At 37.8% G+C, this 25,813-nt stretch overlaps 1 long non-coding RNA gene across 1 annotated transcript in view; it reads left to right on the plus strand.

Annotated features, from left to right (window-relative positions):
• Window positions 1–25,813, plus strand: part of LOC144379117 (uncharacterized) — a 420,220-nt gene that overhangs the window by 329,471 nt on the left and 64,936 nt on the right. The gene's annotated exons all lie outside the window — the stretch shown is intronic.

Below are 25,813 nucleotides of genomic sequence, written 5' to 3' on the forward strand. Positions count from 1 at the left end.
CGGAGCAGGGAGCCCGATGCGGGGCTCGATCCCAGGACCCTGGGATCATGACCTGAGCTGAAGGCAGACGCTTAACGACTGAGCCACCCAGGCGCCCCTGCCATCTGATTTATTAATGCTTCCCGCAAGCCTGGAAATTTCAGAGCTGCTTTCTTTTCTCAGAAAATGGTTGAAGAGATGAACCATGAGAGACTACGGACTCTGAGAAACAAACTGAGGGTTCTAGAGGGGAGGGGGGCGGGGGGGATGGGTTAGCCTGGTGATGGGTATTAAGGAAGGCACGTATTGAATGGAGCACTAGGTGTTATACGCAAACAATGCATCAAGGAACACTACATCAAAAACTAATGATGTAATGTATGGTGATTAACATAACATAATAAAATTAAAAAAAAGATCACTCTTGCAAAAAATAAATAAATAAATAAATAAATAAATAAATAAAACTAGAAAAAAAAAAAAAAAGAAAATGGTTGAAGAAACCCATCAGGCCTATGCCCAGAAATCCTATGGCTAATATCAAAGTAAATAAAAGTGGAAATACAACAAAATGGCAGACGTGTTCTGATTCCTTCCCTGTGCAACATGTAAAGGCTGTGCAAATCTACCTAGGCTTTGAGTCTTTGAGGGACTGTCTCACCACTATGAAGTTTTTATGATTGTTTGTAGGAGATAGCACTGAGACACACACACACACACACACACACACACACACACACACACACACACACACCAGGGAGATATATGTGTGTGTGTGTGTGTATAGTTTTTTTGGGAAAGAGAGAGAGCATGAGCAGGGAAGGGCAGAGGGAGAGATAGAGAGAATCTCAAGCAGACTACCTGCTGAACATGAGGGTGGCGTGGGGCTCAATCTGATGACCCTGACCACTGATATTCTTAGAAACAAGGAACATGTTCAACTCAAAAAAAAAAAAAAACCAAAACCAAAACCAAACCCCCAATTTTGCTTTCTTTGCCCAAAGAAGCTGTTCCACTTGAATACAGGAAATTAAATTTCTATGCCAAAAGCATGTTTAGAGGTTGCTCCATTTATTTCCTTCTGATGCATTTCTGAAAATACTTTCCTTTCTAATAATAGTTGATTAACTCGAATTAGTACTTATCAGGGCTCTGTCTTGGCTCCTGCATAAATTCTTAGAGGGCTATCTGTTATGTATCCCCAGAATTTATCAGATGCCCACAAAGTTATTAGGGCTGAGAAAATTGCTTGTATAATGTGAATAAAAATACTTTATGGGCTGAGATTATAAATCATTTTCCCCAATACACCTTTTAAACATGATTCAAGAAGTTGGTCTTTTATTTCCACATGAAAATTTCATTCAGATACATTCAAATGCTATAGGATTAGGAACCTGAAAATCTTGAAACTCAATTTCAAGCAAGGAGGGTGGTTTAATGGGAAAAGGCATTAAATTTATCATGGGTCAAGGTACGTGAAAACAAATGCCATTTCTCCCACTTTGTTGAGTGTGGTAGAAAGGGTACCCCCATGTTGCCCAACTGTCGGCTTATTTTCCTCATAGTGGTCTTTATGAAAGACCTGCCCAGTGAGATATTTGAGTTAACAGTGCTCATTCTGAGACTTTGTGTTAGGCTAGTTCCTCCAGGCCTCCTGGGGATTCTTGACACAGACTTTAGTTTTGGCACCACCAATATTATTTCATCTTTGTTACCTTTTTTAAAACTTAATTTTATTTTAATTCCAGTATGGCTAACATACAGTGTTATATTAATTTTAGGTGTACAATATAATGATTCAATGCTTACGTACATCACCCGGTGCTCATCATGACAAGTGCACTCCTTAATCCCCATCACCTATCTGATTCATCCCCCCTACCCATTTCCCCTCTGATAACCATCAATTTGTTCTCTATAGTTAAGAGTCTGTTTCTTGGTTTCTCTTTTTTCCCCTTTGCTTGTTTTTTTTTATTGTTATGTTAATCCCCATACATTACATCATTAGTTTTAGATATAGTGTTCCATGATTCATTGTTTGTGCATAACACCCAGTGCTCCATGCAGAACGTGCCCTCCTCAATACCCATCACCAGGCTAACCCATCCTCCCACCCCACTCCCCTCTAGAACCCTCAGTTTGTTTTTCAGAGTCCATCGTCTCTCATGGTTCTTCTCTCCCTCCGATTTCCCCCCCTTCATTCTTCCCCTCCTGCTACATTCTTCTTCTTTTTTTCTTTCTTGACATATATTGCATTATTTGTTTCAGAGGTACAGATCTGAGATTCAACAGTCTTGCACAAATCACAGCGCTTACCAGAGCACATACCCTCCCCAGTGTCCATCACCCAGTCACCCCATCCCTCCCACCCCACCCCCCACTCCAGCAACCCTCAGTTTGTTTCCTGAGATTAAGAATTCCTCATATCAGTGAGGTCATATGATACATGTCTTTCTCTGTTTGACTTATTTCGCTCAGCATAATACCCTCCAGTTCCATCCACGTCGTTGCAAATGGCAAGATCTCATTCCTTTTGATGGCTGCATAATATTCCATTGTATATATATATACCACATCTTCTTTATCCATTCATCTGTTGATGGACATCTTTGGCTCTTTCCACAGTTTGGCTATTGTGGACATTGCTGCTATAAACATCGGGGTGCACGTACCCTTTCGGGTCCCTACTTTTGTATCTTTGGGGTAAATACCCAGGAGTGCAATTGCTGGATCATATGGTAGCTCTATTTTCAACTTTTTGAGGAACCTCCACACTGTTTTCCAGATTGGCTGCACCAGCTTGCATTCCCACCAACAGTGTAGGAGGGTTCCCCTTTCTCCGCATCCCCGCCAACATCTGTCATTTCCTGACTTGTTAATTTTCGTCATTCTGACTGGTGTGAGGTGGTATCTCATTGAGGTTTTGATTTGGATTTCCCTGATGCCGAGCGATATTGAACACTTTTTCATGTGTCTGTTGGCCATTTGGATGTCTTCTTTGGAAAAATGTCTGTTCATGTCTTCTGCCCATTTCTTGATTGGATTCTTTGTTCTTTGGGTGTTGAGTTTGATGAGTTCTTTATAGATTTTGGATACTAGCCCTTTATCTGATATGTCATTTGCAAATATCTTCTCCCACTCTGTCAGTTGTCTTTTGGTTTTGTTGACTGTTTCCTTTGCTTTGCAAAAGCTTTTTATCTTGATGAAGTCCCAATAGTTCATTTTTGCCCTTGCTTCCCTTGCCTTTGGCGATGTTTCTAGGAAGAAGTTGCTGCAGCTGAGGTCAAAGAGGTTGCTGCCTGTGTTCTCCTTTAGGATTTTAATGGACTCCTGTCTCACATTGAGGTCTTTCAACCATTTGGAGTCTATTTTTGTGTGTGGTGTAAGGCAATGGTCCAGTTTCATTCTTCTGCATGTGGCTGTCCAATTTTCCCAACACCATTTGTTGAAGAGACTGTCTTTTTTCCATTGGACATTCTTTCCTGCTTTGTCAAAGATGAGTTGACCATAGAGTTGAGGGTCCATTTCTGGGCTCTCTATTCTGTTCCATTGATCTATGTGTCTGTTTTTGTGCCAGTACCATACTGTCTTGATGATGACAGCTTTGTAGTAGAGCTGGAAGTCTGGAATTGTGATGCCACCAGCTTTGCTTTTCTTTTTCAACATTCCTCTGGCTATGCGGGGTCTTTTCTGGTTCCATACAAATTTTAGGATTATTTGTTCCATTTCTTTGAAGAAAGTGGATGGTATTTTGATGGGGATTGCATTGAATGTGTAGATTGCTCTAGGTAGGATTGACATCTTCACAATATTTGTTCTTCCAATCCATGAGCATGGAACGTTTTTCCATTTCTTTGTGTCTTCCTCAATTTCTTTCATGAGTATTTTATAGTTTTCTGAGTACAGATCCTTTGCCTCTTTGGTTAGATTTATTCCTAGGTATCTTATGGTTTTGGGTGCAATTGTAAATGGGATTGACTCCTTAATTTCTCTTTCTTCTGACTTGTTGTTGGTGTATAGGAATGCCACTGACTTCTGTGCATTGATTTTATATCCTGCCACTTGACTGAATTCCTGTATGAGTTCTAGCAGTTTTGGGGTGGAGTCTTTGGGATTTTCCACATAAAGTATCATATCATCTGCAAAGAGTGAGAGTTTGACTTCTTCTTTGCTGATTTGGATGCCTTTGATTTCTTTTTGTTGTCTGATTGCTGTGGCTAGGACTTCCAATACTATGTTGAATAGCAGTGGTGATAGTGGACATCCCTGCTGCGTTCCTGACCTTAGGGGGAAAGCTCTCAGTTTTTCCCCATTGAGAATGATATTCGCTGTAGGTTTTTCATAGATGGCTTTTATGATATTGAGGTATGTACCCTCTATCCCTATACTCTGAAGAGTTTTGATCAAGAAAGGATGCTGTACTTTGTCAAATGCTTTTTCTGCATCTATTGAGAGGATCATATGATTCTTGTTCTTTCTTTTGTTAATGTATTGTATCACGTTGATTGATTTGCGGATGTTGAACCAACCTTGCAGCCCAGGGATAAATCCCACTTGGTCGTGGTGAATAATCCTTTTAATGTACTGTTGGATCCTATTGGCTAGTATTTTGGTGAGAATTTTTGCATCCATGTTCATCAGGGATATTGGTCTGTAATTCTCCTTTTTGATGGGGTCTTTGTCTGGTTTTGGGATCCAGGTAATGCTGGCCTCATAAAATGAGTTTGGAAGTTTTCCTTCCATTTCTATTTTTTGGAACAGTTTCAGAAGGATAGGTATTAATTCTTCTTGAAATGTTTGGTAGAATTCCCCTGGGAAGCCATCTGGCCCTGGGCTTTTGTGTTTTGGGAGATTTTTGATGACTGCTTCTATTTCCTTAGTGGTTATAGGTCTGTTCAGGTTTTCTATTTCTTCCTGGTTTAGTTTTGGTAGTTGATACATCTCTAGGAGTGCATCCATTACTTCCAGGTTATCTAATTTGCTGGCATAGAGTTGCTCATAATATGTTCTTATAATTGTTTGTATTTCTTTGGTGTTGGTTGTGATTTCTCCTCTTTCATTCATGATTTTGTTGATTTGGGTCATTTCTGTTTTCTTTTTGATAAGTCTGGCCAGGGGCTTATCAATCTTGTTAATTCTTTCAAAGAACCAGCTCCTAGTTTCGTTGATCTGTTCTACTGTTCTTTTGGTTTCTATTTCATTGATTTCTGCTCTGATCTTTATTATTTCTCTTCCCCTGCTGGGTTTAGGCTTTATTTGCTGTTCTTTCTCCAGCTCCTTTAGGTGTAGGGTTAGGTTGTGTACTTGAGACCTTTCTTGTTTCTTGAGAAAGGCTTGTATTGCTATATACTTTCCTCTTAGGACTGCCTTTGCTGTATCCCAAAGATTTTGAATAGTTGTGTTTTCATTTTCATTGGTTTCCATGAATTTTTTTAATTCTTCTTTAATTTCCTGGTTGACCCATTCATTCTTCAGTAGGATGCTCTTTAGCCTCCATGTATTTGAGTTCTTTCCGACTTTCCTCTTGTGATTGAGTTCTAGTTTCAAAGCATTGTGGTCTGAAAATATGCAGGGGATGATCCCAATCTTCTGGTACCGGTTGAGACCTGATTTATGACCTAGGATGTGATCTATTCTGGAGAATGTTCCATGGGCACTAGAGAAGAATGTGTATTCCGTTGCTTTGGGATGGAATGTTCTGAATATGTCTGTGAAGTCCATTTGGTCCAGTGTGTCATTTAAAGTCTTTATTTCCTTGTTGATCTTTTGCTTAGACGATCTGTCCATTTCAGTGAGGGGGGTGTTAAAGTCCCCCACTATTATTGTATTGTTGTCGATGTGTTTCTTTGCTTTTGTTATTAATTGCCTTATATAATTGGCTGCTCCCATGTTAGGGGCATAGATATTTACAATTGTTAGATCTTCTTGTTGGATAGACCCTTTAAGTATGATATAGTGTCCTTCCTCATCTCTTATTACAGTCTTTGGTTTAAAATCTGATTTGTCTGATATAAGGATTGCCACCCCAGCTTTCTTTTGGTGTCCATTAGCATGGTAAATGGTTTTCCACCCCCTCACTTTCAATCTGGGGGTGTCTTTGGGTCTAAAATGAGTCTCTTGCAGACAGCATATCGATGGGTCTTGTTTTTTAATCCAATCTGATAGCCTGTGTCTTTTGATTGGGGCATTTAGTCCATTTACATTCAGGGTAACTATTGAAAGATAGGAATTTAGTGCCATTGTATTGCCTGTAAAGTGACTGTTACTGTATATTGTTTGTGTTCCTTTCTGGTCTATGTTGCTTTTAGGCTCTCTCTTTGCTTAGAGGACCCCTTTCAAGATTTCTTGTAGGGCTGGTTTTGTGTTTGCAAATTCCTTTAGTTTTTGTTTGTCCTGGAAGCTTTTTATCTCTCCTTCTATTTTCAATGACAGCCTAGCTGGATATAGTATTCTTGGCTGCATATTTTTCTCATTTAGTGCTCTGAATATGTCCTGCCAGTCCTTTCTGGCCTGCCAGGTCTCTGTGGATAAGTCTGTTGCCAATCTAATGTTTCTACCATTGTAGGTTACATATCTCTTCTCCCGAGCTGCTTTCAGGATTTTCTCTTTGTCTCTGAGACTCGTAAGTTTTACTATTAGATGTCGGGGTGTTGACCTATTTTTATTGATTTTGAGAGGGGTTCTCTGTGCTTCCTGGATTTTGATGCCTGTTTCCTTCCCCAAATTAGGGAAGTTCTCTGCTATAATTTGCTCCATTATACCTTCTGCCCCTCTCTCTCTTTCTTCTTCTTCTGGGATCCCAATTATTCTAATGTTGTTTCGTCTTATGGTATCGTTTATCTCTCGAATTCTGCCCTCGTGATCCAGTAGTTGTTTATCTCTCTTTTTCTCAGCTTCTTTATTTTCCATCATTTGGTCTTCTATCTCACTGATTCTTTCTTCTGCCTCATTTATCCTAGCAGTTAGTGCCCCCATATTTGATTGCACCTCATTAATAGCCTTTTTGATTTCTCCTTGGTTCGATTTTAGTTCTTTTACTTCTCCAGAAAGGGTTTCTCTAATAACTTCCATGCTTTTTTCAAGCCCAGCTAGTATCTTTAAAGTGATGATTCTGAACTCTAGATCTGACATCGTACTAATGTCCGTATTGAGTAGGTCCCTGGCAGTCGGTACTACCTCTTGTTCTTTTTGTTGAGGTGATTTTTTCCGTCTTGTCATTTTGTGCAGAGGAGAATAGATTAATGAGAGAACAAAATGCTAGCAGGGTAACAACGTCCCCAGAAAATATACTCTAAACAAATCAGAAAAGACCTGAAGCAGTGGGAAAAGAAAGGGAAAGAGAGAAAAAAGAAAAAGAAAGAAAAAAAGAAAAAAGAAAAAGAAAAAGATAAAGATAAAAACATACAAAAGCAGAACAAAACAAAACAAAACAAAAACAGAATGTGATCAAATATGATCAGGCTGGTTTATAGATCAGTGCCACACACTAGATTTTGGGTGTATTTTGGTCTGTTAAAAGAAAGTCCCTCCCAAAATTTTAAAGAAAGAAAAACTTATATATGTACAAAAATAAGGGTTGATATGATGAAGGGATGGAATATGACTGTAAAGATGGAAATTATAAAAAATTTTATAAAAGGATTTGATAAGTTGTTTGAAAAAAGAAAGAAGAGGATTTAAAAAAAAAAAAGAAAGAAGAGAGAGAATGTGATCAGGCAGGGGAGTAGAAAAAAAACATACACTAGAGATTTAGAGTATATTTTGATCTGTTAGAAGAAACTATCTCAAAATTTTAAAGAGAGAACAACTTATATATATATGCCAAAAATACGGGTAACTACTATGAAGGGATAGAATATGACTTTAAAAATGAAAAATAAAGATTTTTTTTTAAAAAAAAGGGATTGATAAGATGTTGGTTGAAAAAGGGAAAAAGAAAAATTCAAAAAAAAAGAAAAAAAGAAAAAAGAAAAAAAGTTAAAAAAAATAATTTACTTTGAAAGACTAAAGAATCATGGTAAAAAAGCCATGAATTCTATGTGCAGTATTCCCCTAGCGCTGGAGTTCTGCCGTTCTCATTGATGGGTAAACTTGGTCTTGGCTGGCTGTTCTCGCTGATCTTCTGGGGGAGGGGCCTGTTGCCGTGGTTCCCAAATGTCTTTGCCGGAGGTGGAATTGCCCCGCCCTTGCCGGTCCGGGCTAAGTAATCCGCTCGGGTTTGCTCTCGGGAGCTTTTGTTCCCTGCAAGCTTTCCGTACAGCTTTGGAGGCGGAGAGTGAAAATAGCGGCCTCCCAGTCTCCGCCCCGGCGGAGCCGAGAACTCGGGGTCCCGCTCCTCAGTGAGCCCCCAGAGAAAAGCAGTCAGTCACTCCCGTCTCCCCGGTCCCCGGCCACGCTCCGCGCTCACCCGGCCTGTGACCGCGCCTTTCTATCTGGCACCCGACCCCGGGTGGAGTCTCCAAACCCAGCAGATCCCCGCGGTGCGCTCCCGCACCTCTCCTCCCGGGGGAAGAAGGTGAGTCTCCCTGGATCTGCCGCTTGTTGGGTCCCTGCTTCCAGAAAGTGGTCGCTTTTCTGTTCAGAGAGTTGCTGCTATTCTTTTCTTCGATCTCCTGTTGAGTTTGTAGGTGTTCAGAATGGTTTGATCCCTATCCAGCTGAATTCCTGAGAGGAGACAAAATCCAGGTCTCCTACTCCTCCGCCATCTTGCTCCGCCCCCCCCTTTGCTTGTTTTGTTTCTTAAATTCCACATATGAGTGAAATCACATGGTATCTGTCTTTGACTTATTTTGCTTAGCATTATGCTCTCTAGCTCCACCCATGTTGTTGCAAATGGCAAGATTCTATTTTTTTTATGGCTGAGTAATATTCCATTATATATATGTATACATATCACATCTTTATCCGTTCATCTGTCGATGGACACTTGAGCTGCTTCCATAATTTGGTTATGGTAAATAATGCTGCTATAAACATAGGGATGCATGTATCCCTTTGAATTAGTGTTTTTGTATTTTTTGGGTACTCAGTAGTGTGATTACCAGATTGTAGGGTAGTTCTATTTTTACCTTTTTGAGGAGACTCTGTACTGTTTTCCACAGTGGCTGCATCGGTTTACATTCCCACCAATAGTGCAAGAGGCTTCCTTTTTCTTCACATCCATACCAACAGTTGTTATTTCTTGTGTTTTGGTTTTAGCCATCCTGACAGCTGTGAGGTGATATCTCATTGTGGTTTTGATTCCTATTTCCCTGATGATAAGTGATGTTGAGCATCTCTTCATGTATCTGTTGGTCATCTGGATGTCTTCTTTGGAGAAATGTCTGTTCATGTCTTCTGCCCATTTTAAATTGGATTATTTGCTTTTTGGGTGTCGAATTGTGTAAGTTCTTTATATATTTTAGGTATTAACCTCTTATTGGATATATCATTTGCAAATATCTTCTCTTCAGTAGGTTGTTGTTTAGTTTTGTTGATTGTTTCCTTTGCTGGGAAGAAACTTTTTATTCTGATGTAGTCTCAATAGTTTATCTTTGCCTTTATTTCCTTTGTCTCAAGAGATATATCTAGAAAAATGTTACTACCACCCATGTTAGAGACATTATTGCCTGTGCTCTCTTCTAGGATTTTTATGGTTTCAGGTCTCACATTAGGTGTTTAATCCTTTTGAGTTTATTTTTGTGTTATCTTTTGTAACTTTTTATTTTGAAATAATTTCAAACTTAGAGACCAGTTGCAAACATAGTACAAAACACTCCCATGTATCCCTCAGTAAGATATACCAATTATTGACATTTTATCACATCTTTGTTATCTTGTCTCTCTTCCTCTTTCTCCTCCTATTCTTATGTGTGTGTACACAGATATAACACAAACATATATACTATTTTTTGAACCATTTCATAGTAAGTAGCAGACATGATGCCCTTTATCACCAAACATCTTAGTGCACATTAGCTAAGAAAGAGACATGTTAATCTTTTAAAAAATAAAAAAAGGGGGGACACCTGGGTGGCTCGTTGGTTAGGCGTCTGCCTTCAGCTCCGGTCATGATCCCAGGGTCCTGGGATTGAGCCCCGCATTTCTCCCTCTCCTTCTGTTGCTCCTCCTACTTGTGCTCTTTCGCTTTCTTTCTCTGTCAAATAAATAAATAAAATCTTAAAAAAAAAAATCATGTTTACTTACATAGCCACAGTACAACTGTGAAAATCATAACACATTGATAATATACTAATATCTAAACTTTATTCAAATTGTAGCCATTGTCTCATTTATGCCTTTTATGGGAAAAAAAATTTTGGCCAGGATTCAACCACAAGTTGCATTACATACTCTGTCTTGTCCACTTTATTCCTTGATTTTTGTTTGCTTTTCATAACCTTGGTATATTTTCAGAGTTTGGACCAGTAATTTTGTAAGAATATCTTTCAGTTTGTCTTTGTGTTTCCTCATTATTAGACTTAGATTATGTATTTCTGCAAGATTGTCACCAAAGCGAGACTGTGCTCTCAGCACACCGTATCAGGGGGCTCATGAGATCATTTTGAACCATGACTCGATGATGATACTTTTTATTGTTTCGTTAAGATGGTGTCTAACAGGTTTCTTCTGTTATTATTAGTGTTACTTTGTTTTTTAAATATTTTTAAAGATATTTATCTTAGAGAGAGAGATTCTGAGAGTGAGCAGAAGGAGAGGGAGAGAAAGTCTTAAGCAGACTCCCGGCTGAGTGCAGGGCCTGATGTGGGGTGGGGCGGGGTGTGGGAGTGCAGGGGGGTGGGGGGCTGGGGGCTCAACCCCACAACCCATGAGATCATGACCTGAGCCGAAACCCAGAGTTGGACACTTAACTAACTGCACCACCCAGGCACCCCTATTAGTGTTATTTTAAAGTTATACTATTTTTTTTTTCTGTCATTAGTAAGTATTTTGTGGGGAGATACTCTGAAGCTATGTAAATATTCTGTCCCTCATCAGACTTTCACCAGTGGTTTTTAACATCCACTGATGATTCTTGTCTGAAGCAGTTGTTACTACAGCATTTGCCAAATCATGATTTTCTAATTCCATGATTCCATCTTTATTAATTAGCTCTGAATACTAATTTCCACTACAGGAGCCTGGATTCTTGAAGAATGGCTGAATCCAGGGCTGGGGGTAGGAGACTGCAAGATAGATAAACTTAGACTGTCTCGTGGAACAAGGAAGCATGGAGTTTCTTGAGAAAGATGGGAATATGTCAAAATAACACTAGAGCTGTTCCATTGCTTAAGCCTTGCATGGTTAGAGACCCAAACCAGTAATGTAGTGGATTGTCACCCACTGAATAAAATAGAAATATATAAGAATTTATGTCTATACAGTATGAATGGCTGAATGAATGAATGAATGAATGAATGAAATGGTTGTAGATAGAAAGCTCTTTCTTTTTTTTTTTTTTTTAAGATTTTATTTATTTATTTATCAGAGAGAGAGAGAGCACAAGCAGGGGGATGGTGGCAGGCAGAGGAAGAAGCAGGCTCCCTGCTGAGCATGGAGCCTGATACAGGACTCAATCCCAGAACCCAGGACCATGACCTGAGCCGAAGGTAGATGCTTAACTGACTGAGCCACCCAGGTGCCCCTAGAAAACTCTGGCTTAGAGTACAATGCCATTTTTTTTCTTTTAAAGACGCATAGCTTGAAGGGGGTGTGTTATTAGTGAAACACTAGTCAGTAAGCCAGAACTTCATTACCTCCTCGAAACAGATACCCAGTACATTTTTCCTGATAGATGTAGGGCACTGCCGCTGGAGAGAGACGTGGGATTCTCCAGACGTTTCTTTGCTATGAGACAGAGAATGCTGACCCAACTGCCATTGGTTCCTAGGAGAGCGACACAGCAGATTACTTCCCTCTTTTGATGACCAGACTAAGACTCCTAGGTTTATTCTTCCAATGAGAACTACTGCTAATTTTTTTTTTTTATAATCCAAATCTTCCACTCCTAACTCTGATTTTTTTATTTTTTGAGTTGTTGCACAAAGACACTTTTTTATTGTTATGTTAATCACCATACATTACATCATTAGTTTTGGATGTAGTGTTCCACGATTCATTGTTTGTGCATAACACCCAGTGCTCCATGCAGAACGTGCCCTCTTTAATACCCATCACCAGGCTAACCCATCCTCCCACCCACCTCCCCTCTAGAACCCTCAGTTTGTTTTTCAGAGTCCATCGTCTCTCATGGTTCGTCTCCCCCTCCAATTTCCCCCCCTTCATTCAAATTTTTTTTTTTTAAATAAAACTCCAATCTATAATTTTGAAAGGGCCTGTGGATGCTTCCTCACCTGTAGACAGGTAAAGAGGCTCAATAGTCAGAACCCTAGACATGACTTAGTGTTTCCAGGTGACAGTTCTGTCTCATACATTTTGGAGCTTGGGGTAGAAAGCCTACCCATTGTATATCTAAATTTTTTTTTTTTAAGATTTTATTTATTTATTTGACAGAGAGAGAGATAGCAAGAGCAGGAACACAAGCGGGGGGAGTGGGAGAGGGATAAGCAGGCTTCCCGCTGAGCAGGGAGCCCGATGTGGGGCTTGATCCCAGGACCCTGAGATCATGACCTGAGCCGAAGGCAGACACTTAACGACTGAGCCACCCAGGCGCCCCTCAATATTTTTAAAGTTACATATGTAGCTAACAAATTCACTAAATAAAATATGTTCTATTTTCCTACCTTGAAAAACGCACCATCAGAATTACAAATAAAGGTGTCATTGGGCTTTAGTATGGTTAAAAATTAGCAACAGAGCAGAGTTCGCTGAATTTTATTGCTGCACATATCTGAGTGTTCTCTTGCTTGTGCAGTGATGTTTCCCCACAGAAGCAAGCCTGAGGAAAGGACTTTGGTGTAGGTAACTTGTTTAGGAGGTTATCCTGGGAAGGGACAGAGCAAGGAGATTGAGACAGGAGAGGCGAAAAAGCCAAAAAGTAGGTAACTGAGAACAGCCTATCACCCTGGACAGCTGGGACTGAGTCCCCCTTGGAAGCATATCTTTCACTAAAAAAACAAAACAAAGCAAAACAAAAAACAACACCCCCACTTTTGCCTTTATACACATTCATGATAAAGTTATTTCTCTTTAATATGTAGTACAATTACAGGAAATTAGTTTTCTATGCCAAAAGCACGTTTGGAGGTTGATTAGTTTATTTTCCTCTGAAGCATTTCTGAAATTATTTCTCTTTCTAATAATAGCTGATTAACCTGAATGCATTTTCATTAGTGCCCCTCATTAGTGCAGTCCACATCCAAGAATTGTACACAGTGAGACAGGAAAGCTGGGGGACTTTATTCACTGACGTTGACCCTCTTTAGTTGCTGATTATCTCTGAGAGTATTAAATTCCTCATGCTTTGGGCTTTTCTGTGCACTGACTGAGCAAGATCCCGTGGTGCTAGAGAAAGATCTCAGGCAGAGAAGCAGGAAGTTGTAAGCCCTGGCACTGACCATTTTCTCCCCCCAAAAATGTTTTGTTTGCCTTTATAATCAAGAATTTTATATAATGTTTTCTATCTAGAGTAATAAGCTAAATGCATTTTAAGTCCCCCAAATTGCATTTTCATCCAAGATAAAATTCAGAGTAAATATAAAATTAAAAGTATTATTTTCTCATGTTTTTATTTATTTATGTAGTTTTTCAAGTTTCGCTTATTTATTTATTTATTTATTTTAAAGATTTTATTTATTTATTTGAGAGAGGGAATGAGAGAGAGAGAGCATGAGAGGGGGGAGGGTCAGAGGGAGAAGCAGACTCCCTGCCGAGCAGGGAGCCCGATGCGGGACTCGATCCTGTGACTCCAGGATCATGACCTGAGCCGAAGGCAGTCGCTTAACCAACTGAGCCACCCAGGCGCCCTCAAGTTTTGCATATTTATTAATCAATGTAAACCCCAATATAATACACCAACATGATGTCGTGCCATTTAGAGGGGAAGACTCATGTTTTCAAAATTAAAAAAATTTACATGACAAGGCAAATCCCAAATTATACTCAATTAACATCAAAACATTAATAACATTTATGTCCAGTTGAATTTTTTAGTTTCTTATTTTTTAAACTACACCTAGGGTATTTTAAAATAACTGTTTTCTTTTGGAATAATTTTGGATTTGCAGTAAAGTCGCAGAGATAATCAGAATTCCCAACCCCTTACCCAGTTTCCCCTAATGTTAACATTTTACATTACCATGATAAGCTTGTCATAATCAAGACGCCGAGATTGGTACTTTATAATTGACTGAACTTTATAGTTTATTCGGATTTCTGCAGTCTTTCCACTACTGTCCTTTTCTGTTTCAGGAGCCAATCCAGGTTAGCGCACTGCGTTTAGTCTTCATGTGTCCTTAGCTTCTTCTGGCCTGTGATAATTTCACAGACTTTCTGTTTTTCACTGCTTTGGAATTTTTAAGAGGAACTGCTCAGGTATTTTGCAGAATGTCCTCAGTTGAGTTTTCTGCTGTTTTTGTCATGCTTAGACAGTGGTTCTAGGTTTGGGGGAAGAATACCACAAGGTGAGGAGCCCTTCTTATCACATCATGGTGGGGGGGTGTTGGGGGGTGCTGGGGGGGCTGGGGGGGATAATGTTACCCATGTGACAAGCTGGTGTTCGTAGGTTTCTCCACTGTAACTTGACCTACTCTCTCCTTTGGAGGTGAGTCACTAATTCCAGCCCACAGTCAGGAGGAGGGGGAAATTAAGCTTCATTCCATATATCATTTAGAATCCTTTTATAAGGAAAATTTAGGTCTTTACCTCCATTAGTTATTTATTCAATTATTTATTTATGTCAGTATGGATTCACCTGTATTTATCTTTTGAGTTATAATGCCATATTGCATAACTTATTTCTTTGCTCAAATTCTTTCAGCTTTGGCCATTGGGGGCACTTTTAGGTTGGCTTCTGTGTCCCTTGACATGGCCCTATTTTTTTTTTTTTTTTTTTTTGAGCACTTCCTTTCTCACCCTCAAAGATCTCCGGGCTCAACTTTAATATTCCTGTTACAATCCTGGAATAAACCATTCCTCTAAGAAGTTCTGGTTCCTGTCATTGCAGAATAGGACATAGAAACCAAGATTTGGGTACCGGGTGTGTTCATTGCTACTGGGGTATCATTCCTTCTAGGCCTTTTTATCAGAGTTATGATATATCTGGATGTCTATTATATCCCTAATTATCTCTGTATCTATCATCTGTATATATAGTCAACTAAACATGAGTTTATGTCCCTGACTCTAATTCATTACCGCATGGTTCATTCTCGTTCCCTCCTACCCCTTGATGATCTGTAACTTCCCTCTCTGACAATGAGAAACCTGGCTCTCGCCATCCACTATCCATTTACTAATCTGTTTGACTCCCAGTACATATTTTAGACAGTTTCAGAATGATTCATTCATTTCATCATGAGAAAACAATGTATCAACTAGAGTACAGTGGTTATGGGCTGTTTCTTATGTCTGTACTTAACCTTATAATTTCTAGTCAAGCACTGTTTTCAAAGTTACTTACATAGGTCAGCCCCTTTTTTCCCCACCACTCCAATGAGGTTATTTATACATTTGTGACACAGATCCATTTGTCATACTCTACATTCCATCCTGGGATCCCCCTGACATCCTGTTTGATTTTGTTTTTAATGTGCATGTTTAATGTTCACTCTTTGTGACGTATGTTTCCATGGGTTTTGGTGAATGGTTTGGTCTACAACTCCAGGACCATGGAGAACAGTTCCATTACCATAAAAATTTCCTTCTGCCTCCCTTTTAAGCTGTCATTTCCTATTTCCCTAAGCTCTGAAAATCGCGGATATGTTTTCCATCCTTTTAGTTTTGCTTTTTTTCTGATGTAGTCAGATAATATGTAGCTTTTTGGATCTGACTTTCTTACTTCGCAAAATGCATTTCAGAGCTGTCTATGTCGTGTGAATCAATAGCTTTTTATTATTGAATAGTATCCTATTGTATTGATGTAACAGCTTGTTTATGTATTCATCAGTTGAAGGACATCTTGATTGCTTCCAGTTCTGGGTAATTATGAATAAAGCTGCAGAGAACATCACCTACAGGTTTTTCTGTGAACACAAGCTTCTATTTCACTTCAGTAAGTACCTAGGAGCACAAGTACTGGATCAAATGGTAAATCTATGTTTCACTTTATAATAAACTGCTAAACTCTCTTCCAAAATGGCTGTACTATTTTGCCTTCTCACCAGCAGTGATGAGAGTCCTTGTTGCTCTGTATCCTCAGCATGTGATATTGTAAGGTTTTTAAAAAGTATTTTAGCTATTCTAATATATGTAGATTGGATCTTATTGTGATTTTAACTTTCAATTTCCTAGTGACAAATGATAGTGAGACTCTTTCAAAGGCTTACGTGCCCATGTAGTTGCCAGATTTTGGTGAAGTCTGTGTTTAAATCTTTTGCCTGTTTTTAATTGTGCTTTTTGTTTTCTTATTGTTATGTTTAGAAATTATTTATATATTTGGGATACAAGTTATTTATAAGATATGTGATTGGCAAATATTTCTCCCATTCTGTGGCTTGCCTTTTCATTCTCTTAACAGTGTCTTTTAAAGAGCAGAAGTTTTAAATATTAATAAAATATAATTTGTCATTTAAAAAAAAAGATTTAATTTATTTATTTGCCAGAGAGAGAGAGAGTACAAGCAGGCGGAGTGGAAGGCAGAGGGAGAGGCAGGCTCCCTGCTGAGCAGGGAGCCTGATATGGGGCTTGATCCCAGGACCCTGGGATCATGAGCTGAGCCGAAAGCAGATGCTTAACCGACTGAGCCACCCAGGCACCCTAATTTATTCTTTTTTTTTTTTTTTTAAGTTTAAGGATTGGGTTTATGATGTTGTATTAAAAATTCATCTCCAAATCCTAAGTCATGCAGGTTTTCTCCTATACTTTTTTAAAGAATTTTTATGGTTTTACATTTTTCATTCAGGTCTATGATTTATATTGAGTTAATTTTTGTATAAGGCATAAGGTATGTGCTGAGGTTAATGTTTTTGTCTATGGACACCTAATTGTTTCAGTACAATTTGTTGAAGAGACTATACTTTTTCCATTGAATTGCCTTTGCTTCTTTGTCAAAACCACTTCTCTATATTCGTGTTTGTTTATTTCTGGCCTCTATGTTCTGTTCCATTGATCTATTTGCCTAGCTTTTAACAATACCATGACATCTTGGTTACCATGGTTTTATAGTAAGTTTTGAAATGTGGTAAAGTGAGTCTTTTGACTTTCTTCTTCTTTTTTGCAGTTGTTTTGTCTTTTCTAGTTTGTGTGCCATTCCTTCTGATAATAGTTATAATTCTGCTACTCCAGATCTTATTTATGACCTAGGAACTAGAACCAACACAAATACTACCATGTTATAATGACATTGTTCCTGTACTTACAAATTGCCTAAGAGCAACTGGTATTATAAAAGCACATGTTGTAGTAGAAGGACACTGTACTCAAACAATGTTAGTTATTATTATTGTCAAATATATCTTATAGGGTAATTGTAAAAAAACAATTCAATTACAATGTGTGAAGCTGCCTTGTAAACTCAAGTGTTATATGAATATACATTACTTTTGAGTTTATACTATATGATACCATATTTTATTCTCTCCATCTTCTGCGCATAAATGAACTATTGATCTGGATAAGGTTCATGTACTTTGTGGATATGTACATATGTGGATATCGGGGCTGTTTGAAGAAGTAGATTAACAAAATCTAGTAATATTACAGCCAGACACACCACTGCCTATTATTCCTTTCAAACAGGGAGTCAGGCAATTCCTAGAAAATCATTTAAAATTCTGCTCATAGTATTATATATCTTTTAAGAGGTGGGAGATCAATGAGCACCAAAGGATGCTTTGATTATAGCAAAGGATTCAGGCTTAATGTAGGAGCATTTTCTTTTTCTTTCTTTCTTTTTTTTATTAAAACCACTATGGACTAGCTTTATTTTCAATTTGTGAAGTATAACTTATCCAAGACAGTAAACATTTTATAATACTGGTGATAATAAAAATAGAATGAATGTGTACTTCCTTGCTATCAGATTCAATAAAAAATGTACAGCAATCTTTAAAACCTGCTCTATGGGGCGCCTGGGTGGCACAGTTAAGTTTCAGACTCTTGATTGGCTTATCGAGATTGAGCCCCATGTTAGGCTCCACACTGGGGGTGGAGGCTGCTTAAGAGTCTCTCTCTCTCCCTCTCCCTCTGCCCCTCCTCACCCCTGTCCTCTATCTCTCTCAGGAAAAAAAAAAAAAAAAAGACAAAGAAAAAAGAGAAAACCTGCTCTGTGTTCATGGATGGAACGTGGGATACAGATTTTTAGATATCTTATGAGCCAATTCTTGGCAAAATTTCTTCACAGAAATTCAGGGGGATTTACTTATTGATATAAATTAAACTGAAATTTAAAATGGTGCAAAACAATTGCCATATATTTTTAATGGAAAATTCTCTCCAGCCTGTGTTTCAAATGTCCAGAAAGGCAAGATGAGGCATGGTTTCTTTCGGAGTAAAGCAGTGTCAAAAGCCCTTATTAATATTCTTGCTTCCAGTAATTGTGGAATAGCTTATGTTTGGCCAAATTTCTTGCTAAGAACAGCTAGGGAAGCTGGATAAAATAGAAAAAATTATCTGTATGAAGGTACTAGAGAGTTATCAAGATATCCAGTATTTGAGGTTTTAATATCCTAGAGAAAAGGGATATGCTTCAAGATGCACTCAATCTTATCCTCTGTGAGCGTTTTCCATTCAAGAAAACTATTCTGGAATTAGACGCAAGGATGTCTGATACCACAACTTCTATTCAACATTTTGCTGTAAGTATCAGTACAGTAAGTCAAGAAAAAAAAATGTTTTTTTTTAAACAAAGATATCATAACAAAGATATGTCAAATACAAGGAATAAATCTATTGAAAGATGTTCAAAATTCTACACAGAAAACTATAAAACATTATTGATATATATTTAAAAATACCTAATAAATTAGGGAATATACCATACTCATGGATTAGGAAACTCAATATTGAAGTATGTCAAATTTCCACACATTGATCTATAGACTTAATGCAACAACAAGCAAAATACAAGCAAGCTCTTATAGAAATTTATAAGCTGATTCTAAAGTTTATTCAGAATTCCAAAGAACCAAGAATAACCAAAATAATTTTAAATAAAAACAACATATCTGAAAGAATTATATTGCCAGTTGTCAAAGTTATTATAAAGCTAGTAGTATGACAATTTGATATTTGTGTAAAGTTAGAAAAAAATGGAAGTCAACATAATCTGAGGTTAAATCCTAGAAAAAAATGGGGACAACTGCTTATTTATATGGAAAAAATAAACTTTACCCCTTCCTCACACCATATATAAAAAAAGAATTCTAGGTAGATTGTAGATGTATATGGAAAAGAAAGACATAAAGGTTCTAGATGATAAAACAAGAGAATATCTTCAAGATTTTAGGATAATCAAAATTTTATTCAACAGTACACAACAAATCTGACAATAAAAGAAAAATTGATAAATGGATTACACTAGAATTAAGAACCCTTATTCATTAAATCCATCATTAAGAGTGAAAAAGCAACAATAGAATGGGAGACTATATTAGTATTCATATAGTCCATAAATAATTTGCATCTAGAATATTTAAAAACTTCTGTAAATCATTAAGGAAAATACAGGTCACACTCTATAAAAAAATGGGCAAAATTTGAACAAGCACTTTACAAAAGAAGATATGAAAATGGTCCCAAAACATATCAAAAGTTGCTTGATATTATTAGTTATTTGGGGAAGTACAAGTAAAACCACAAAGTGATACTATTATATACCTACCAGAATAGCAAAAATTAAAAAGACTGATGATACCAAATGTTGAAATGATATAGACCAATTAGAGTTCCCATATAGTGTTGGAGGGAGTGTAATTTGGTACCAATATGTTGGAAATCCATCAGTAGCTACTAAAACCAAATATATAGATATCTAATGACCAAGAAATTCTTTTCTTATTTATATATCCTCAAAAATTCATTTATTTATTCATCAAAAAGAAATGCAAAAGAATTTCATAGCAGCCTTACCAGCAATAGCTCAAAACTTGAAACAACTCAAATGAACAGATTCAATTAATAATTAGAGGTATAAATTATAGGCTTTCATGTGATTTTATGTGGAAAATAGGAAGAATGAGGAGTCGATGATGAATGTCAGGTTGCTGTCTTGGAAACTGAGTAAATTTTTTGCAAAAAAACACACAAAGGGGAGCTGATTTGAGAGAGAAGAAGTGCTTTGTTTTAGAGCTATTGACTTTGAGGTGAGTGGGACATCAGCCAAATGTAGATATTTAGTAGGCATAAGAGTATGAATCCCAGAAGAGAAATCCAAACTGTAGGTACATTTTTTTAGAAGTATGAACTTGTAGTTAGTAATTAAAATGAATGCAATCTCCCATAGAGATTAAACAGATTGAGATGTTGAGAGGACATGTGACAGAACTAAATTGACATTTAGGGAAAGCACAGGAAAAAGTCCAACAAAATTTATTAAGTCATTCAAAATTCAAAAAATACTTTAACACCTAATATATGCAAGACATTGTTTCAGGCAATGGAGATATATCAGTATACCAAACATGAAAATCCCTGCCCTCATGTAGTTTACATTCTAGTGGGGAGAGACAGACAATAAAATATACAAGTAAAATACATATCAGTTGGTAATAGATGCTATGGAGAAAAGAAGAGCAGGAATGGGAAATCTATAATTTGTAAATTTTTAGTCATTGCAAAAGATACATAATATAAAACTTACCATCTTGACCATTTTTATGCAGTTCAGTAGTGTCAAGTACATTCACACTGTCATGTAACCAATTTCCAGAACTCATTTCATCTTGAAAAAATGGAAACTCTATATCCATTAAGCAACAACTCCCCATTCTTCTCTCCCCCAACCCCTGGTAATCACCATTCTACTTTCTGTCTCTATAAACTTGACTACTCTAGATACCTGATATAAGTGGAATCATACAGTATTTATCTTTTTGTGACTGGCTTATTTTAGCATAATATCCTCTAGGTTTATCCATGTTGTAGCCTCTGTCAAAATTTCCTTACCTTTGAGGCTGAATAATATTCCATCGTATGGACATACCATGTTTTGTTTGTCTGTTCATCCAACAATGCACATTTGGGGTGCTTCCCACCTTTTGGCTATTGTGAACAATACTGCTGTGAATGTGGGTGTACAAATATCTGTTTTAGTCCCTGCTTTCAATATTCCCAGGAGTGGAATTGCTGCATCATATGGTAATTCTATTTTTATTTTTTGAGAAACCTCCATACTGTTTTCCATAGTGGCTATACCATTTTACTTTCCCACAAATAGTGTACAAGTGTTCCAATTTCTTCACATCATCATCAACACTTGTTTTTTTCTGTTGGAAATTTGCAATTTTAAATAAGGTGATGAAAGAAAGCTTTATTGGGTAGGTAAAATTTGAATAATAACCTTAAGAAAGTGAGGGACTGTGCCATGTGGATATCTTGGAAGAACAGGTAAATGACAAGAGGAGACAGAAAGGAAGGAGGAATAAAAATGAAGAGTCACGTAAGCCAAGAAAAGAGGAGAGAAAGGTAATGATCAATAGTTACAGGCAAAATCATTATTAACAACTATTGATTTATCAACATGGAGATCAACTGGTGACCTCAACAAGATCCATTTTGGTGGAGCTGCATAAGCAGAACTCCATTAGAGTGGATTGAGCCATCAGGAGGTGTGCCCGTGTAGGAAGTTTGGTTCTAAAAAGGAAGAGAGTGATAATGAAATTGCTGGGGGAGAATGTCAGCTGAACAATTCCTTTTAAAGATAGCAATGTCTTGAACAGATATAAATGTTAATGGGAAGAAGCCAATAGAGAGGGAGAAGTAGTGGCAGAAGATACAGGAATGAGAAGATAATCAATGGAGTAAAGAGGTCTCTGGGAAGATAAGAGAGATTGAGATTTAGGTATGAATTAGTCTTTGATGAAAAGTGCAAGGAGGAGACATTGGGTGTGGTTGAAGGCCATGTTGTGGCCTTTGGATGATGATGTCTACTTCACTATGAGGTTGGAGGAACTCACCTGCTCAGACGGATGGTAGAGATGGTAGGATTTGATATTTAAGATGAGGGGACAAAAAGCTTGTGAGTTTCTGTGGGGGACCTAACTGGAAAAAAATGTAAGGATTTGTGGCCAGCATTGAGGGTCCATTTGAGGTCAGAAACCATAACTAAATGTTGATGCTAGCTATTTAATATAGAATTTTTTTATAGGAAAATGATGCTTTAATGAATAATTTACACATATTTAATCACACCCAAAGAAAGCCTAGGTCATTGGTTCATGCATCCCTATCTTGAATTAGAGACCTCTATTTATCTGATGACATCTACCTGAATTGGAGGAACAATACTTAGAATCTGGTTTGGTAGGCTCGATTTTTATAAATCCTTTGAGGAAAATGTTGGGAATAGCACAATGTGAACTTAAGAAGGAGGAGTACTTTGATTCATAATAAACATTTAGAATTTAAATAAATATTTACCAGTTTAGAAAGTGCACTTTGAAAACACTTCAGTTATCTATGCTGCCCTAGGAATTTCTTGGTGAAAGACTGAGCCAGCAATTACAAACTTTACAGATGAGGTATGCACATGTCTCCTGCCTGGTATCTGTTGCAATTGCCCTTTATTCAATCACCCACAGCTGGAGTAATTGGATCTTTAGGTACAGGTTAATGGGATAATTAGGCAAACACGATCAAACTTGTATACTATAAGGAAACGGATGACTGCTGTCTCCCAGCCATCGTGCTTGTGCAACCTGTTCTTCATTTCTATGGGCATTAAAGTAGGAGATGGATTAGCTGCAAGTGATTTCGTCTGTCTGTAAAGGGAAGTGTGGTTTGATTTAAATGATTTTTTAAGAGGCAGCTACTGGAATAACTAGCTAGAGATGAAATGGATGAGGTATGCCTGCTTCACAAAAGCCAGTGTAATTCAGCCCTGGTATTTCGTAGAGTCCTTTGAATACCATTTCTCCCTAGTATATTAATATGATGCTCATCCATGAGGCTGTTTTTTCATAGGCCTTATAGATGAAGTAGAAAATGACATGATTTCATAGAAGAACTTGATAGAAAGCACACACCCAGCAGTGATCTCCCAGGTAGACTAAAGTCCATAACATAGGAATGGTCTATGACACCATCTCCTGAAGACTAGTAATTTAGTCTTTTTCATGGCTATTTCTAGAAATTCTTACTGGCTGATCCTCTGTATTATGGGAAATCTGGTGACTGCCTTCCCATTGTCTTTCCAGAAAGGTGGACCTACTTTAGGTGCACAGCTATACATAAGGGAACAGAGACCAAGCACCACCTATCTTGATATGCATCTGCTGCTGAACCCACCCTCGCCTCTCTTGTCTGACAACTCCACTATGAGAATCAATAAGGGATGAGAGTGTCTTGCCTCCAGATGACCACAGTTGACACATTGCTATGTTAACTGACAATTATTCTTTTACCTTTTTCTGTTAATGTAGATTTGCTTATCAGATTAACTTGCTGAGGGCTGGTGTACGGGATAGTAATATGGAATGGAGAGAAGAGACTGATAACTGATAACAACAAGCCCTGTTAGGGAAGGGTGCTGAGATAGGGATGCCAAGCTTAGACTAACTGTGTTCTGGAGCAAGAATTTAGGTGGTCAATTTGGCATTTCATACAACTTTTTTATGTTTGTTTCTGCCTAGGGTCAATCTCACTTTTGCAAGTATATAGCAAATTCAAACAAGAATGTTTTATTGTTTTCTAAAATAGCCTTTTCATCTTAGGACAGTTTTAGAGTTACAGAATCATTTCGAAGATTCTATGGAGAGTTCCTGTATACCCCATAGTTAGTTTCTCCTATTAACATCTTATGTAAGCGTATTACATTTATTATAATTCATGAACCAATATTGATACGTTAATATTAACTAAAGTCTATAATTTATTAAGATTTCCCCAGTTTTCCTCTAATGTTCTTTTTCTGTCCCAGGATCTCACCCAGGTATCACAATACATTTAGTTGTCACGTCTCCTTAGGCTCCTCTTGGTTGTGACAGTTTTTCAGGCTTTTCTTGTTTTTAATTGACAGTTTTGAGGAGAGCTGGTCAGTACTTGGTAGGATGTCCCTCAGCTGGGAGTTCTCTGATGTTTTTCTCATGATTAGACTGGGTTATGGGTTTTGGGGAGGAAATCCACAGAGGTGAGATGCCATTCTTATCACATCAGATCAAGGGTAAACACGATCAGTATAACTTGTCACTATTGATGTTGACCACCTGATTTGAGGTAGTATTCTTCAAATTTTCCACTACTAAGTTACTCTTTTTTTTCCCTTCCTTTCCAAACTTTGCTCTTGGGAAGAAAGTTGCTGCTCACAGCTCACACTTAAAGAATGAGGAGTTATCTTCTATCTCCTTATGTGTGAAAGAGCTACATAAATTATTTGGAATTCTTCTACATAAGAATATTGATCTATTCTCCCTATTTATTCAATAATTTTTATCAGTGTGTACTCATGGATATTTATTTTAGTCTGTGGGTTAAAATCCAATATTACTGTTATTTATTTTATTGCTCAAATTGTTCCAGCATTGGCCATTGGGAGTTCTTTCTTTTTTTTTTGTAAGATTATTTATTTGAGAGAGAGAGAGAGTGAGCAAGCACAGGGGAGAGGGGCAGAGGGAGATGGAGAGAATCTGAAGCAGACTCTGCACTGAGCGCAGAGCCGGTGGCAGGGCTTGATCTCACAACCTCGAGATCACGACCTGAGCTGAAACCAAGAGTTGGACGCTCAACTGACTGAGCCACCCAGGAGCCCCTGTTGGAAGCTCTTTCACACAGTTGGTCCCTGTGTTCCTTTGACACACTTGGGTTATGGTGGAGTTTTTGTTTGTTTTTAGCACGTTCTAACTTTCTGACACTAGAAGATGGTCCAGTAATATCATGTGTATTTCCTCCTCTAGTGTTAGAATTAGTCATTTCTGCACGTAGTCCTTTATTGGAGAATGGTACTAGAAACCCAGATTTGGGCACCACGTGGGCAGGTTGCTACTGGGATATCGGTGTTGGCTGTCAGAGTAATAGATGCTATCAAGGAGATTGTTCTAAGCTTATTATCTAAGCTTTCAGTAGTTGCCCTTGTTGGATTACACACCCTGTTGTGATCACTCTGTGCCCATCTTAGAAATCCTTCATCTTTGCTTTCTGGCTATTCAGTTGCCAGTAAGACTTGAGTGTAGCCAGATAGGGAATTTATTTTTTCTGTCTCACTTAAGGTTATTCCCACTATCACATCGAAGTTGTACCATTCTAAAAGGGCAAATTTCAAGTCAGAAGAAAAGAAAACATTTCAAAATGAGCAAAAACTACTGTCACTTTGTCTTGAGTCTTTCCTGGGATTTCAGCTTTCTTTTCCTTTATTTATGAGACTTACTCTTTGTGAATTCACTAATGTCCAGTTTTTGACAACCCAGGAGTACTAAAAGCATAAACATTTGAGAGGAATTTGAATTGAATAAAAAAGTGCCATTCAAAAGTTCATGCTACCTTCTCGTACCTACAGTGATGTGAGAGACCAAAGACCAAGCCATGGAAACAACTCCAATAAGACTTGTAGGTCAGTCACTGAGAAATGTAAGGAGAAATGCAG

Source organism: Halichoerus grypus, chromosome 9 (genome assembly GCF_964656455.1).
Source record: "Halichoerus grypus chromosome 9, mHalGry1.hap1.1, whole genome shotgun sequence".
In the NCBI taxonomy this organism is placed as follows: Eukaryota; Metazoa; Chordata; class Mammalia; order Carnivora; family Phocidae; genus Halichoerus; species Halichoerus grypus.